General features: G+C 27.2%; 1 protein-coding gene across 1 annotated transcript in view; it reads right to left on the reverse strand.

The window, feature by feature from the left end:
- The window catches only part of LOC119681838, a 44631-nt gene that overhangs the window by 16643 nt on the left and 10792 nt on the right, over positions 1-17196 (reverse strand). The gene's annotated exons all lie outside the window — the stretch shown is intronic.

Genomic DNA, 17196 nt, shown 5'->3' on the forward strand with positions numbered 1-17196 from the left:
TTTATTGTTTAATAATAAAATTACTTGTGGTCTATGTGACTTACTTCAATGCTCATATGTAATTTCTTTGGACATGAAGAAACGCATAAACCTAACTTGAACTTGGCAAAGTTAATGAACACTTGATTTTATTATTGTATGAATGATATACATTGTACTTAATGCTTTTATTACAATGTAAATTATTAAATAATTATGTGCATTTTTTTTATTAAAGTATTTGACTACATATTTAATTGAATTAATTAAACCGTGCGGCGTTAAACGGCACGCATAAAATGAATTTACGGTTTCTTTAATGCGGATCAAGGCTGAGCATTTCTTTGTAGAGTGAGTGAGGAATTCATAATTTTTGCAATATTTGCAGTGTCGGTCGGTCGGTCAAAGTAATTTTAACCAAGTTTATCCAAGTCATGTGATGTGAAGTGTTTTCACTATCTTTCCTTCCAACCTCTTCATATACAATCTTGCAATGAAATAAAGATACAAACATACATTGAATTAGAGATACAAACAAATTCACATATTTTGCACATTGAATGATTCACTAAAATAATAATAATAATCATAAAAAACACTAAATTGTTGTTGCTAAATTTGATCTGAATTTCAAGTTTGGACGGTGAACAATTATTTTATGTTGAGTACGTCCGTTGCATAAAATAACATAAAAACTTGTAGCTTTTCGCCATGTGATTTTGACTTTTGCTTACCTCTTGCGCTAAATAATTACAAAAAATTGCTACAATTTATCTGCAAATTTTTGGTGAGGTCCACGTCTCTTCCCCTCCAAAAAGTGAGATTCATAGATTTCCTTGCATAGAAACTGAAAAAAATCCCAACGCGTATTTGGTTCGATTTCTGCTGAATTTTTTTATCTTGTTTTTAGTTTCAATATTTTGATTGGTGTGCTGTGTGGTACTTGGTGTGGATGGGTTTTGATGGGTTTGATGGATTTTGTTGTGCTTAAGAGTAATTCAAAATAATCTTTTGTCAAAAAATGAAAGTGAAATCTTTGATGAGTATCAATTTGGAATGAGTTTAAAAGCTTTTATTTAATTGTTTTACATTTTAAAGCGTTTCGTTTATATTCGTCCAAATCCGATTTAGCGACAGTTACAAATAATCACAAGATATATATTTTTTTGGGGAACACTGAATAATTTTTTAAATTTCGTATTTAAAAAATTTAATTGCAATACATTTTTTTATGATTAAAACAATTTTGTAAGAAATATGGATTTTGGGCTTGTTAAATATTTATTAAAAATTATTAATCTACTCTTTAATAATAACATTTCTATATTCTTCTAAAAGATGAATGTTTATGTTGGTTGGTTTCTCTGGCTAATCAATAACATAATAGCTGAAATATCTATATTTCAATAGTGTTAGAGTAAAGTTAGATTAAGTAAAATAAACTGAATTTTTCGCAAAGATTTTTAAACGTTGATGAAAAGTAGGTCCAGCTCTCCGAATAAAAAAAACAATAAAAACAATTAATTGAGAAGTCTAAATGATAGCGCTTATGATCATCATATGACATATCAGGAAAATGTTATTAAAAGCTGTTGCCTATAAACGTGATGTTTCAGAAATATAAATTAAGAGGTTTTTTTTGAAAAGTAGTGAACTACAACAACAAAATATCATTTTAATATAATTTTAATTAATTGAATTTTTGGTTGACCATCATCAGTGGTTTTGGATATAATTCTGGTTTTTAATTATACGTAAATAATATTTTGAGACTAAAAGTAGTAACATAGGAATCGAAATTGCGACCCGTCAAATTTGAAGCTCAGAGTCAGCGCTCCTTAACTAACTGAAACAAAACCGTACTTGACTTTTATGCTATATTGATTTTTTTACTTACTTATGCGACTTATATAAACGTATTTCAACCTTGATTGCGTCCAGTAGCTTCTAACAACTGGCTGAAGGCATTGTTTAGAATAGTAACATAAGATAGAAAGTATTGGGGAAAATATTATTGAGAAGATTACATTTACTGACGAAATCGAACTTTGTGATATAATCTAAATATTCCATAAACAATATGAAAAAAAAATATTAAAATATTTTAAAAATTTTTCTTCATATTAGAAAAAATTTTTTAAATACTTTTTTTTATTTATTTTCTACTAACATTATAATCTAAATATCTTAAATATAATACTTATTAAAAAAATTATAAATTCTTTTCAAAATGATGAAATTTTCCAATTCGTATATGTAATAATTGAAAGTTGACAGGCTATAAATTATTATAAATAATTACGCAGTTATCATATGAGTATTATATAGGCATATACTGACAGCTTGCACTATATGTTATGAAAATGGTTATTTTAGATACTTCTTGAACATAGAAGCTAGGAAGTCACTTATTTTGGAATTTGATAACTATTTATAATTAATTTTTATTTTCTGTATTACACTTATAGTCCGTATCAATCCATTCACAAATTCATATGCTATGAAATTTAAACCAATCTAATTATATTGTTAGAACAGATATAGTATTGCCATTAATGCCATTATAAATTTAGATTCTATGAAGGCCATTTCGAAAAAACGCACTAAATATTTGATGTGATAATAACAATTTTAAACGAGATTTACAAGTCATTAAAATGTGGTTTAATCAGTTGCGTTTAAATAATCATGCACCTTGCATTTATATTTAGTAGGTATGGGACAATCAGTCAATCCAAAATCCTACATTATTAGTTTTTATATTCGACAATTCACTGAGCAAATGCCTCAATTTGTGTTATGAAAAATGTTCGCAAAATAAGAATTGTTAAAAAGATACTTAAAATTGACCACAGAACTTGAAAGCATTTTAACGAAGATAATAATCAAGACAACTGCATTTGATTAGGTTGGCGTTTATCCGTTACGGACTTCATGTTAACAGTAGCAACCTTCAAAAATCATAAAGAAAAAATTTGGTGCGCGAAACCGCATGGACAGTTCAGCACCCGAACCGATATTTTGGCGCGGCAATGCGTTCACTTTTGTGTGTACCTGTACAATATAATTAAATGTCAAAAGCGATTGTTAAATAACATTTTACTATAAAAATTGTTAATTCATCAAATACAATGTCCGTCCAAAAATTATGATCCAATAGAGAAATAATTAATTTTGAATTTTTCTCGTGAAGCCAAGAGATCAGATCAATGTATTTTTTTTTTGTTTCAAGACAATCTCTTTATACTCAGACTAAATGGGAACCTAAATTTAATTTTATGAGATTAAGTTATATTTATTAAGTCAATATTTTTAGTAAACTCAATTGACTTTATCAAAATTAGTTCCATTTTACAAATTTTATTGAATTACCTATTAGCGATTAGTTATCGTTCATAGTTTAATTTGCACGACTGTATCGTAAACTTATTATTAATTAATTCACTTTGTGGAGATGGTGTTGTTTGAGAAGATAGAATTCACATTACGAATTTTTGTCCTCCATTCTTCATTCATTTGAATTAATGTTGTGGCTGTAATATGTACTGGTCATACGGAAACGATTTTAAACACAAAATTTAATAATTAATTATAAATTTGTTTGAATCTTCAGTGTTTTCATTGAATGGCTTTTTATATCAAAATTTCAAAAGATCTCATTAGGCTCAGGAAGTGAGTTATTAGTTATGGCATTGAGTCATATTATCAGTAATGCATTAATAAATGCACCTATAGATTCTCGCCGTAATACACCCAAATACCACAATTTGTAAAAATTTTTTGATGAAAACGAAATATTATATCTTCAACTAATAGTAAATTCGAATAGGAAGTCATGTCAGGTAGGCGCGGTTTTTTCATAATGTTGTCATATAGGAGATCAATGGTTATTGACGTGTAAAGTATTTGCGTGCTATCAAAATACAAGTATGCAAGATAATTAAATAATGTGAAAAATGATCATACAGATTTCAAAACTCTTCTCAAAAGTAAATATGAAAAACTTAGACGAGAAAGAGAATATTGTTGAAGTTTTAAAAACCTGGTCAACAGTTCTTCGATATACTTCCATTTTCTTCTTTTGATTTCAGGTTATCCAATTATATATCATTTATTTGTATTTAAATTAATAGGTTTTATTCTCAGAAATATGAAACTAAAGAATTATATATTCCAACGTATCTACTTAACAATCTAAGCGCATCTTGCACATGATCTGCCTGTATATATACAAATACTATTATGCGAAATTGAGTCCCATTAGTTTACATTTTCATTTACGAACAGAGAAATGGAAACCCTGCCAGCTTAAAAGCCAGCATTTAATAGATTTGTTGTATGAGACTGTCTGTCAGTCAAGTTTTAAAAGTTTTCTTTTCAATGCATTCGGTATGTGTTGAAAAAAACTATATAGATTACGAGATCCTATATATTTGTAAAGAAGAAATATTTATTTTTTAGTTGGTATGATTATTATAGATCAAGACTTCGCGAACACACACAACTTCGTATCTTAAAATTAAATAAATGTTGTTAAAAGTAAAGAAAAATTAATAAATAAAATAGATTAAGCAGTAGTTACAGTCCTAGTATTTTGTAGGATTCCAATCTGAAGAAGACAATTTATTATAACAATATAACCACATGATTACACCGAACCACAAAGATAGAGGCAAATGGTAATGCTGTTTAATTACACGATAGGTCCAATACCAATTTTACTAAAATTTTGATTTTAATCAACATACAAGTATACAAGTATATTAGTTGATATTTTTTGAAGAATAGGATCTGAGATTACTTAATATAGTTGAACAATTTTTAAAACCTATGTTTTTTTTTGCGTTTGTCCAGTCCAGTTAATGTCAATAATTTAAAAAAAAATTATGTCGTAACAAATAGTCATAGTAAATAGTAATATTCATAGTAATGATTATACATATATACAAACATAGTTCGCCAATCATCAAGGGGGTTTCAGCTCCTCTATTTTCTCTTCTGGTTACGTCGGTTTCTGGATTACTAGAAAGTTATTGGTTGTACACTTTTTGTTCCTATCTGTATCTGTATTGTTCAACAGAAGAACTTTTTGGTATTTATAAGACATAATGCATACTATTCAGTTAAGGTTTATTGGGAAATACTATTATTGTAAATAAATCGTGATGTATTAATATACAATGCTTTATAGTAAATATGAATTGATCTATATACACCATTAGTTACAAAAAAAAAGCATTGCATAATTATTAGTAAGTTAACTGAGTTTTAATTGATTCTAACATAAACAATTTTATTGACTTCTTAGTTAGATGACAACAATTGTGAATAAAGAAGATTTTTATGGTATGTACTTCACAATCCAATAAGCAAAGTGAAGTGTCCATTTAATCCTAAGTCCAGTCATGAATCAGTTAAAGTGAAGTAGCAGTATAATCGCCTAAAGTGGAAATGTATAAAAAATGGTAATTACTGCTAACTACTGTCGGTTAAACAATATAGATAAAAAATTACTGATACTATCAGTTAATCGATCTTTAAAATGTCTTTTATTTTTATAACTCAAGTAAATAAATTTAATTCTTAAAAATTTAAATTTAATTCTCGGTAATGACATTGAAACAATCCATTTATATAATTAAAGGTAATACAATAAAGTTTATTTTTGTAAATAAAAGTTTATTGGATTAATCTGATATAAATTTTCTTAGGTGAGTTATATGGCAGAAAATAAAATATTATGACGACAAATTAATTTATTCAACTGGCAACAGGCGTTGCTTATATATTTGTGATAAATTACCATCAATTTAGTTATAAATGAAATAAATGTTGAATAAAATGTATTTTCAGTAAACTTTGACTTTGAATTATTCTAAAGATTTAAAATATTTAATGCTTGTCAATTATTTGTGAATGAAGTGCCACTTTGCAATTTTAATGCATATTAAATTCGAATAATTTCGTTGATTGCAATTTAAGTGTCAAATGTTAAGAGTTTAGAAGCAGCAAAGACTAGACTGAAGTCTTTTGTCAGTTTACGCCTTTTTATGCTGCAAATGTCAAAATATCGGCTGGAAAATCTGAAAATTCAGCACGCGATAATCGTGTACGCTCAAGTCGTAGGCGCAATTATGGCCAATCGGCGGTGGAGTTGGCTACCATGAACATTTATGGACTTAATTAAATTGCAGAAAAATTCCTATGGTTTTTTTAACTACGGTTTAAAAAATAAAATATTTTTATTTCGCAATTTGTTTAATGCTGAAAGTTAGAGTCAATAAATCCAGAAAGTTAGTATTTAAACTTATTGAGTAGTTAAATTTTAAACTAGGAATCAAAATAAAAGAATACTTTGAATTGTTAGAATTGACAAGTTAAAAGCAATAATAATATCCGATCCAGCTATATAATACTTCACTATACATATCAATTGAAAAATGTGTTAAATCCACTTTTTTGGAGTTAAAAAACTACCAAAGTAAATCAAGCATTTTAAAACACTTCATATTTGTTGCAGTTTATATGTCAGAATAATGTTAGATACAAACAAGTTGCGTGAAAAAATTTTTATTTTTCTATATAAGTTATATGCTTTTGGTAAAATACCCTCGATTCACTTATTAAATATAACAAATTGATTTGTAATATAACTTAAATTTAATTATAATTCTACAAATTTATGCAATGTCAGTATTTCAGCGAAATCTGTGGGTTTAGAGTTGTTTAGATATAAATTAAAAGCTTTTTCAGTTCAATTCGGGTCAAAAATATTTTACAAAGAAAACAAATACTACACTAAATTTAAAATGTTTTTTTCCTCCCCCCTTTCTGACGTAACGATTCCCAGTACCCACCCTGAAGACCTTGTTCAAGCCTTGCGCCACCGCTTCCCCCAATACCTTTACTGCAATGAGTGGTACCGAAATACCCACGTCTTCCTCCTTTATAACCGTGGCTTTCGTGACTTCGGTACAAAGTTTACCACTAATCTCACCCCGACGCTTGTGCTATAACCCCACCCACTTCATTATCACCCAATTTCTCTAAATTATGCCAATCTCTCTTTCTGGCGCAGATGAACTTAACCACTAGGTATTAAGCTTATCTGTTCCCATCTCTCTCCCATGATTACTTAAATCAAGTTTCCAAACTGCTGTGGAAATCTTCTTCATTCATTCCTAAGAGGTAATTTTAGACTTTCAAGTCTGAATTTGACAAGGATTAGTACCTCTCTGCTTAAGTACCATTTTTAGGATATTGTTTAGTAATCTACGCGACAAAATTGACTACTCGACCTTACACTTATATAAAAGCTGTCGATAAAAATATTTATTAGGTCACTATCTTGCTTTTTTCAAACAAAAAGTCAACTCCCTATGAGACTCAAAGTAGTAGATTTTGGCTAAATTTTCCACAGTTAATGCAAAGGCTTAGCATTAATAAAAAATGGTTTACTTAAGGTGTTTGACAAAATAAAGTGACTTAAAGGCTTAAAGTAACTTAAGGTGATTACAAGCCTTGAGTCATGGTTTTAACAGGACGTACTTAAAGAGCTTTCTAATCATCAATTAAGATAAATACCCATGTAATGAATGAACATCTTAAACCATTCGTCATCTGTTTTATGACTATCCACAGCATAGTTCAACGAGAAATTAACATTAATTATAATGTAAGCAATATGAAATCCCTGTGTTTGACTACCACAAAGTCTTCTTTAATAGCATCTCACCAATGGATTTGTAAAAGTCACTATTAGTAATCTCGAAATATTCAACGGTTAGTAGAGCATAAATACTTATATTTAGTTCAAAAACGTTTTAAAATTCGTTTTAAATCATTTAAATAGATTAATTTTAATTTAATAAATGGTTTATATATTACTTTTTTATACATTTTTTTATATATTGTTTCTATATTACAATTTTAAATAAAGTTTTAAGTTAAAAAAATTTTAACTCTAAATTAGAAGAATGTACCATTCAATAGGATGGTCAGCATTGAGAGGCAAAACAGCAATAAATTGTTCCCATTTTTTTCTGTGTTCAGTATTGCAATAATAACAACATTTATAATTATGAAGTATAGTAAAGTAAATATAAGTTTGTAATTAACTATAAAATTATTGTATGCTAAATCAATATAACAACAGGGATGTTTATGTCAGAAATGAATTTCGAAATTGCCTAAAACCATAATCAAACAAATGACAGAAAATGAATTCAAAAAAGAACAGTTTTAAAGTAATGTATATTTACTTTAAAATAATTTCAATATCCACTCTTGGGCAAAATAATTTAAAATTTGAACTTTTCAATTTTTTTAATTGAACGCATTTTTAAATTCACTAAGTACGGGCACAAATCGCTATAATCGCAATCTGTAAGATACAATATTTAAGCATTAGAGTACTTATATGATAGAGTAGTCATATATGACACTTATATGACTGGGTGTAAGACTGATAAACCTGCAGTGGTTAATAAACAGAAATTCGCAAGTATCAATCAGCAGTGAATTGTCAATTTACTATACGTCTTTGTACTAATCTGGACTTAGGATATGGAATTTTGAGCCACTACAGTAACGTCATACTACGTCAAAATGATTTAAAAATTATACATTATATTATTCTCTTATTGTATCTATTTGCAGAGTTCCAATGCTCACTTATTATTGCTTTTGCTGCATTTACTACTTTTTATTGCATTTTTTATCTTCTGAAGTTTATTTGTAGTCACACACGTCTGAGCATAGAGTGTATCTAGATAATTAATTATTCATTTCGTTTGTTTATAGCCATATTATTTATATTGTTTACACTCTATGACCTATAAAAGTATCATTTATACTTGCCGCAGTTCAGTTTAATCAACCGGTTAAATGAGTTGTGACTGGCAACGGTCTAGACTGTAGACACCTGGTTAACAATGACGTCAGAATGTGGTCAATTTGTGATCGCTTGATTAAAGAAAGCCTTTATGTGGTAAAATTATTGAGTGACTTTTTTATTCTTAATAAAAAATACTAGTAATGATTTTAGTTTAAACATTTCGAATAAAAAGCTAAAAGTGTTGACTTATAGTTAACTAATTAGATATATTTAACGTTAGTTAATTATATTTAATTTTTTTTTGAACAATTTATTATATATTATTTAGTTTAGGCTAGCTTAATTGTTAAAGCCAATTATTATTAATAAAACAAGAATAAAAACAAAAATCAAATTTTATTTATCATTTTTATCTGACGTTTCGTTGGTTTTGTCAATATCTTCAGGAGTACAATGTAGTCGTATTTTATATACGAAAGCAATTATGAACATAATTACGTAGTTATATATAAACTAAATTTTTAATATTATTTATTGTTTTTAGAATTAAAATAAATAGGGATATCCTTACTTAAATCTCATAGGAACATTTAATTTTTTATAGTTCTGTGAGCTGACTTTTTGAATTTTATTTAATGGTATGAAATAGTTATATTTTATATACAAAAGTAATTAGAACACAATTAGGTTATTATGTAATTGTATATAACTAAAATTTAAAAAATTCTTTATTGCTTTTAGAACATAAACAAATAGATATATCCTTGCAAAAGTTTTGTAAGAATACCTTCTGCTCAAAAAGTATCCGGATTTTGTTGTTTGTTAACTACTCCTTAAATAATAGACCTTTTTCAAAAATCTGAGTACTTTTTGAGCAGGAGATATATCATTTGGTCCTGTTAACTGGCTTTTTTAATATTATTCGAAATAAATTTGTAGAAAATCAAAAGAAAGTTAAAATTTATATGTAGAAAATTTTATATGTAAATATAAATTAGATTTAAAACACTAGTTATTGCTTTTAGAATTTTAACAATTTATTTCAAATATATTCACATTGAAAGTTTTGATATTTAAAGTTTCAGTTTTTGCTCTTTACTCGCTAACAATATCTGCATTTACTATTGTATTTCTTGAAGTAACGCATAATCCGCAGCTATATACCATAACTTCACTTATTTATTTCAAATTGTTGTTTTTAATTAATTTTAAATACCATTGTTTGTAAAACACTGCTATATAGTCAGCTCAGGAATTCACTTCATTAAAAACTGAATTTTTATCTTTGGCTATTGTGCAACAATTGTCATTATTTCTATGGATAGGAAAATATTTTATTATAAGACGAAAAATTTTTATTTAAAATAAATTTTAATTAAACTACTGTTTATTTTTTTTATTGGATATTAGATATAATAGAATTTTTGGTTTTAAAAATTTTTCAAATGCTACAACTTTTTCCATTTTTTTCTAATTTTTATTTAAAAAAGTTTAAATAAATCTACTGTTCATTTTCTTTATTTGATTAAACATAATAGGATTTTTGGGCTTAAAAATAGTTCAAATATTTTCAAATTTCAAATATTTTTTGTCATAGTACATAAAACTTTTATTTATAAAATATTTGCATAAATGTATTGACTATTTTTCTTTATACGTTTATTAGATATAAGTGGTTGTTGTTCATTAAATGCATTTATACTCAATTCAATACAAAAAATATTTACTAATTTAATATAACAATTTTATTATCTGCATAAAAATTCACCATACCAAGTCCACTCACTTTGTAAGTTACTCAAAACTTTTCATTTCAATATACAATATTCAATCTATAGTCGTTTGAGTTAAATTTATACAACAGAAAATACAACACACTTAACCAACTAACCAAGTTTTCAGCATGCCCACAAGAAACGCAACAAAAAGAAGTCATCATAGCAACTTTGTTGCCAGCGAAACACGAACATGTTGCTAGCGTTTATGCAGATGGTTTATTGAAAACGGTTTCTACTACTCTTGGCGTGCGTTCATACCAAGTTTCATTGTTTATTTTTTTTTATACTTTTTTATGCCAAAAAAAATTGACTGAACGAACTGCCGTTTATAATGATTATGACTAACATAATCATCACAATAATTATTATCATTGTTAACATCATTGAAAATGTTGTCGTCGTTATAACAGTTGCTGTTGGCGTCTATCTGAAAAAAGTAAACGCGACTTCGTCGTCGATGATAGTTAACTGTTGGTTGTTGTCTGCCGATTGCTGACTGCTGACTGCTGACTGTTGACTGTTACTACTGCGACTGTTTGCTGCGGGTTTTTCTTTAACAACATTTGGCCAAAGTGCTTAGTTAATTGTTGGACACACGCTGATGTGGTTGCGAGCGCGCTAAACGGTACTTCGCAAGGTGTGAAAGTGATACTCACAAGAAACATATCTCCTTTGATTGGTTTCTTTTGAAAAATAAATTTGTGATAAATTTGATATTTTAAGAAAATGTGAGTTTGCTTAAGCGACAGTACAATTCGTGCGTTGGTACATGATTTTACTTGGTTTTTTGTATAAAAATTTAAAGAATTATATACTTAAAATATAAAAATAAAAAAGTCTTCAGAAAATATTGTGTGACAAAGCAAGGGGAAAGTGTGACAAACAAATTAGAAGAAAGTCAATAGAAAATTAATTTTCTAAAGTAAATCTTACAATAGGCAAATAATCACAAGCGTGCAAAAAGAATAACTGATGTGCAGAAAATTTGATTAATTCTAAATAAAAATAAAGAAAAAAAATCAGCAAATTTAACGGACCTTGACATTAAGTTTTTTCTTTTGTTGTTTTTTTTTTTTAAAGAGAAACTAAGAGTTATTTAAATAAATATTAATAGAATAAAATATTTGATATAATAACTTACTACTTTTTTTGTTGCTGTAATTTTTTGTGCTTGCTTTCAAGTGCAAACTTTATATTGCAAATCAGAAGACTTAAGCAACAAACTGGAATTTCATATCATTTTTAAGCACACAATTAAATAAATAAATTTTAATTAAAAAAAAAAATTAATTAGTGACGAATTCAATTATAACGTAAAACAGAACTAAACCGTTTGAAATTGGTGATTTGCACAATTTTAGTCAATTGTTAAGCACTGCCGTAATAGGACACGTCCGTTTTTATAGTAGATCATTAAAATTTAATACTAAGTTTAAAATATATCGTGTTTTGGCGATCGATTGTTGTGTAAAAAGAAGTCATTAACATTATTGCTGTTGATAAAAGCTCCGTTAACAAAATGATTTTAAGGTAAGTTAATTTGGTCAGTCAATAGTTTTATTTTCTCGTTAATGATTCTAATGGAATTTTATGGTTAAAATAATATCAACTGACCGTTTACGGAATTTAGACTGATTAATTTTTATGTTTTTACCAAAATTGATTTGAATGGATTTGGTAGTTTTGATTGCAAATATTTTGCAACTAATGAGCAACTTAATTAATTGCTGCATTAATGTAGGTAACAAAAGCACTTTTACAGATAAATTAAGGGATTGTTAACAATTGTTTATAAGTACCTATATGTTCAAAATTTTTGATTTAATGGTTTGTTGTTTTCTTGTTAACAATCGATTTCTTATACATTATGGATAGCTACATTTTCAATTAAAGGTTCGTTGATTTGTTTATTTTAATTAGTTTTAAGTAGATAATTATGTTGATATTTATATAAAAAGTGAAATTCATTTTATAGTTTTGTAGCTCTTTATATTGATAATATACAGCTTACAGTAATTGTTATACATTTTTTTGCGGCTTTTATTTAATAAGGATAGTGAAAATATTCTTCAAAAATTTGATATAAGCAAATGTAATGCATTATTAAGGCAGTCGCTAAAGAAAATTTTATACACAGATTTCTTATTCATTATGGTACTACGTGAGAACTTCTCTGAATTCTTTAACTAATGCTGGCGAACTAAGTAATAGTTACTTCGATCTATTTTTATAAAGTTTCTGGTTAATATTTGCTATAAATTTTATTTTAATATTTACATTACCGAAATAAGGATGTCTCTACTTAGAACAGTAGCGTTCTCCTACAACAGTTCACGTGCCCCTTATACTGTGTTAAAATGGACCTATTATCAATGTTGAAACCAGTTGCTTCCCTTGTGAGATAGGTTGCCATCAGTACTTACCATTCACCATTTTTATTGTTCAATTGCTAATAAGTTAGTTTTCAACATGGAAAATGTCAAGACAGTTTTTTCTATAGAAATATTGCAAATTTTTAGTTTTTAGTAATAGCTGGATTATGGTCCAGTTAGCTGGTTCTTTGAAATATTAATGTCAAGTTTAGGAAACGTGCCATAACTATTGGACGAAGTTTTCCAATATAAATTAATGTATTGTGTTACTTATTTAAATTATATAAAATAAAAACTAGTTTTTATTATAAGAATATTAGTCTTAATAATTGAAAGTAACTAAAAAGATTAAAAGTTATAATTTTTTTTAATTTGTTTAAATTAAAATAAGTTCAAAGTTCAGCAATGAGATTCATTTTTATTTTTCCCTCACTTTTTGACATAATTTTTTTTGAAATCTTTGTAAAATATCTCAATCTTTATTAAATATCTGAATCTTTTTTTGTGAAGTTCTCGTCAATGATTCTGATTTCTTCTTCACGTTGTTCTTTATTTTTGTTCGTGTATTTTCAAGCACGTCTTTATGACTTTTTTATTTTTGTTGAATCTTTTCTTCATGAATATCTTCTTCATGTATCATTTGAAGTCATTTAAACTCATAATATTCCTACATAAATAAATTGTATTTGTTGACACACTTTTAGTGACCAGTTTTGTTTCTTTAATTTTTATTATGAAATTCTTTTTGGTAGAAAAAATTAATTTAAACATAATTTGTATTCAGGTTGAATGCGCTTTAAGTGAATGAATAAAATAAAAGTTTAACAAATAGAAAATCACTTACCTTGAGTTACAGTAAATAAATTTATTAATAAAAAATTTATAAAAAATTTACATTGTGTTTTTATAGTAATTTAATGTATTTTTCCTAATTTGAGAAGTATACTAAAGAAGTCAGATTTAAAAGAAACATTAATTTCTTCCGGTTAGAAAAGCTAATTAGAAATTTTCTTTAAATGGAAACTGTAGAAATGTTTAAAGTTCATATTAAGTAGATGTATCTGATAAAATTATTCCAAGTACGTTGATACGAAATATTAAAATAAATATGTAAATTGAAAATGAATATAAATTAAAAATTTTGAATTCTCCTTACTCTATACAGTTAATATAATGGATTTTAAAAGTTACAAAATAAAAGTTTAGCCAAATTTGAGCTACATTGAATAACAGTAATTAATGAATAATATTTGAAAGTACTTTAAATTATTTTATGTTCAGTTATAATGTAATATATATGATTTAATCAATCTTTTTAAAAAAACATTTCCCAAAGGATTCATAAACTATCAATACTAAAAAAAATAGAGATAGATTTTGAAAAATTATTTTTGCATTATGTTTTAAAATTTAAGTGATACTAACATATATATAAACTGTTTTTTGCAAATCGCTACCAAAATATCGGAAATAGAAAATATATTTTCCATACTTATATTAAAAGTAATAGCCTCTGGAAATTTTATAGTAAGTTCTATAGGCACTAACAAACGTGTACTCTTAAACGGCACCTTTCTGCACAAAAAGTTAAGTATACTTAATAACTGACTAATTTGTGTATTTATAATGTTCTTAGTAGTTTCACTTATGAAATAAAAACAAATTCTTAGTTCTGGAGTCTGCATGTTCAAATAATGGAAAATCATAACCTAGCTAAGATTGCAATGGTAGAGAAACCAACAGTTGTGAGATTACCTGGTCGATCGTAGAAGAGATGGCGTGAATGCTGGACATCTGGCTCCACAAAAACATATTCATTTGATACGTCATAATTTCACATAAATATCAAATTCAATTGTAACAAAATAGAATTCAATCCTTAAATAAAGAAGTTTTTCTGTATGTATATTATCTATTTAGAAATCAAACATATTTGGAGTTGGTCCTCTATAGTACAGGAAAAACAACCATTTAACATATATATCTTTATATTAAAATAATATTTATTACTATATATTAGTAATGCACAATTTTAATAAAGTACACGTTTACCATAGATATAGATTTTTCTAACAAAATATAAAAAATAGTGCTTTCAGAAAGCATTTTCAGATAGAGTAACTCATTATAAATTCTTAAGTAAATGCTTTAGTGAATTTCTTCCTTTCAAAGTTAATTAAAGTTACGCTTTCATATATCAAAACATTTTTTTATTTAAATACCCGTAGATAGATTTTTGTTATTTGGAAGATAAAACCTAAGGTTTAGAACTACTACGATTTATAAGTAACAGGAGTTTCCTAATATGGTCATTTAGAGGCACAAAGTCCATTTCTATTTTTCTTTTGATTTTCACCTAATTTTTTCTTGCGATATTAAATAAGAACTCTTAATGGTTGTTAAAAAGTCAGCATATTATTCAGAGTCAATATTATTAGCGATTTTAATCTCATTTCAATATCAGGTATGACGTTCTGTTATTTAAAACAGGTAACATAAAAAAAATGGAGACATAATCGTGACAGAGCTCCAATTTCGGAGCCCCAGTCACGGAGTTCCACTTTGTTGAGTTTGTTGACTTCAATTAGTGACTGGTGATCTAAACACAAAATTAGGATCAATGTAATAATATCTGTTGTTTTTATATTATTTTTTTTGGGGATTTTATTATTCTTGGTTTAATTTTAATACAAATATTTGTTTATTTATAATATGAGTTGAACTGTATACAAATTGTATTTTTTTATTTATATTAATTGATCATTTTTGTTACTGCATCTCTTTAATTTCTAATGTTTCAAATATCCTTATGTTACTAGTTTTTTTAAAAATTAGGAACGTAGTTGCTAAGGAGTTTTTCCTTTTAATTATTAAAATTGTCCTCATCATTTTTAAAGCACATGTTGACCTTAATAGGTGGTAATACTCTCTTACAATCGACATATCGCTGGCATCAAGCAACTATTCTTAAAAATTTTTTGAGTTCAGAAAATATGATATAAAATGAGAGGACTTAATCTGGGGACATCTATGTGCAAGTTGTCCCCGGTTTAATAAAAAAATCCACCAATCTCCTATACATACCCTGTAAGAATATCAGTCTTGTGGTAGATTTTTTGATAGGTGACTCTTGTTTAAGGAATCATGCTATAAAATTGAATCTTCTGATTTATCAAGACCAAAAGAGTACCTCATGTCTGCTTTGTGACTGTCTGTCGCATGCGTCATTTAATTGTGATAGATTAAGTTTAACGAGGATCTAAGTCAGTTTCAAGACCTCTCTTTATAAAACATTTTAGGGTTTGGCAAAGCTTTAAGGCGGTTTTTTAAGCTTCCGAGTTCTTATATGCAGAATGTGTTAAGTGGATTCTTTAGATTGCCAGTAAAACTTAGCTTAACCTTACCTTAATATTAAGTGCTATTTTTATAATATGTAATATGTAACCCATATATCTAATATATTACAGTCGACTCTCGGTATATTGTAACGAAAAATATGAAGTCACAGTTTTTCTTTATTTGGAATGTTTTTTATTTGTGTTATTTTTTTTATTAGCAAGTATTTTTTTTTGTGGTGAGGAGGTGGAATGCTTTATGCATCGTCAAACCGACCATCGTCGGAATGGTGTGTCCGACTCCCTAACATTTATGTGTAGTATACGGACTAAAACACCCCCTCTTCAGTGAGACTTATTCCCCCTCGGAACCGCTTTCGCATTACTTCGAGGACGGTCTCTTTTATGTTGGCATTTCAAGCCACGCTCTCTTGATTATCGATCTGCGTCCAGACCACCACTTTTCACCGCATTTTCTTGGTGTCCAGTCAATTTATTATATTTCTTATTAGCAAGTATTTGATCACTTCTTATTTAGAGGGTTTGTTCTATACGATTTATATACAAATATATATGTAAATACATTTTTGTCGAAATTAGACAAGTCTTTCTACTCAAAAATTTTATAAAATTTTTTAAAATCGAAATCATTTTAAATTGATTCGAAAGTATTGCAACGGAAACACTATTTAATAGCAAAAGTATTTTATCTGATTTAAAACCAAAATGAGTTGATCTTTTACCAAGCAACTGATAAACAATTCACATTAAAACAATCTGTTTAAAAAAAGATGCTTGAAATGCAACATAATTTCAACACTTATGATATTTTCACTGATCATAAATTTTTTATCAACATTTTGCACGTTTTGCCCAAAGAAAAGAGTTTCCCTTCG

The sequence above is a fragment of the Teleopsis dalmanni genome, chromosome 2, assembly GCF_002237135.1.
Source record: "Teleopsis dalmanni isolate 2A chromosome 2, ASM223713v2, whole genome shotgun sequence".
NCBI classification, from domain to species: Eukaryota; Metazoa; Arthropoda; class Insecta; order Diptera; family Diopsidae; genus Teleopsis; species Teleopsis dalmanni.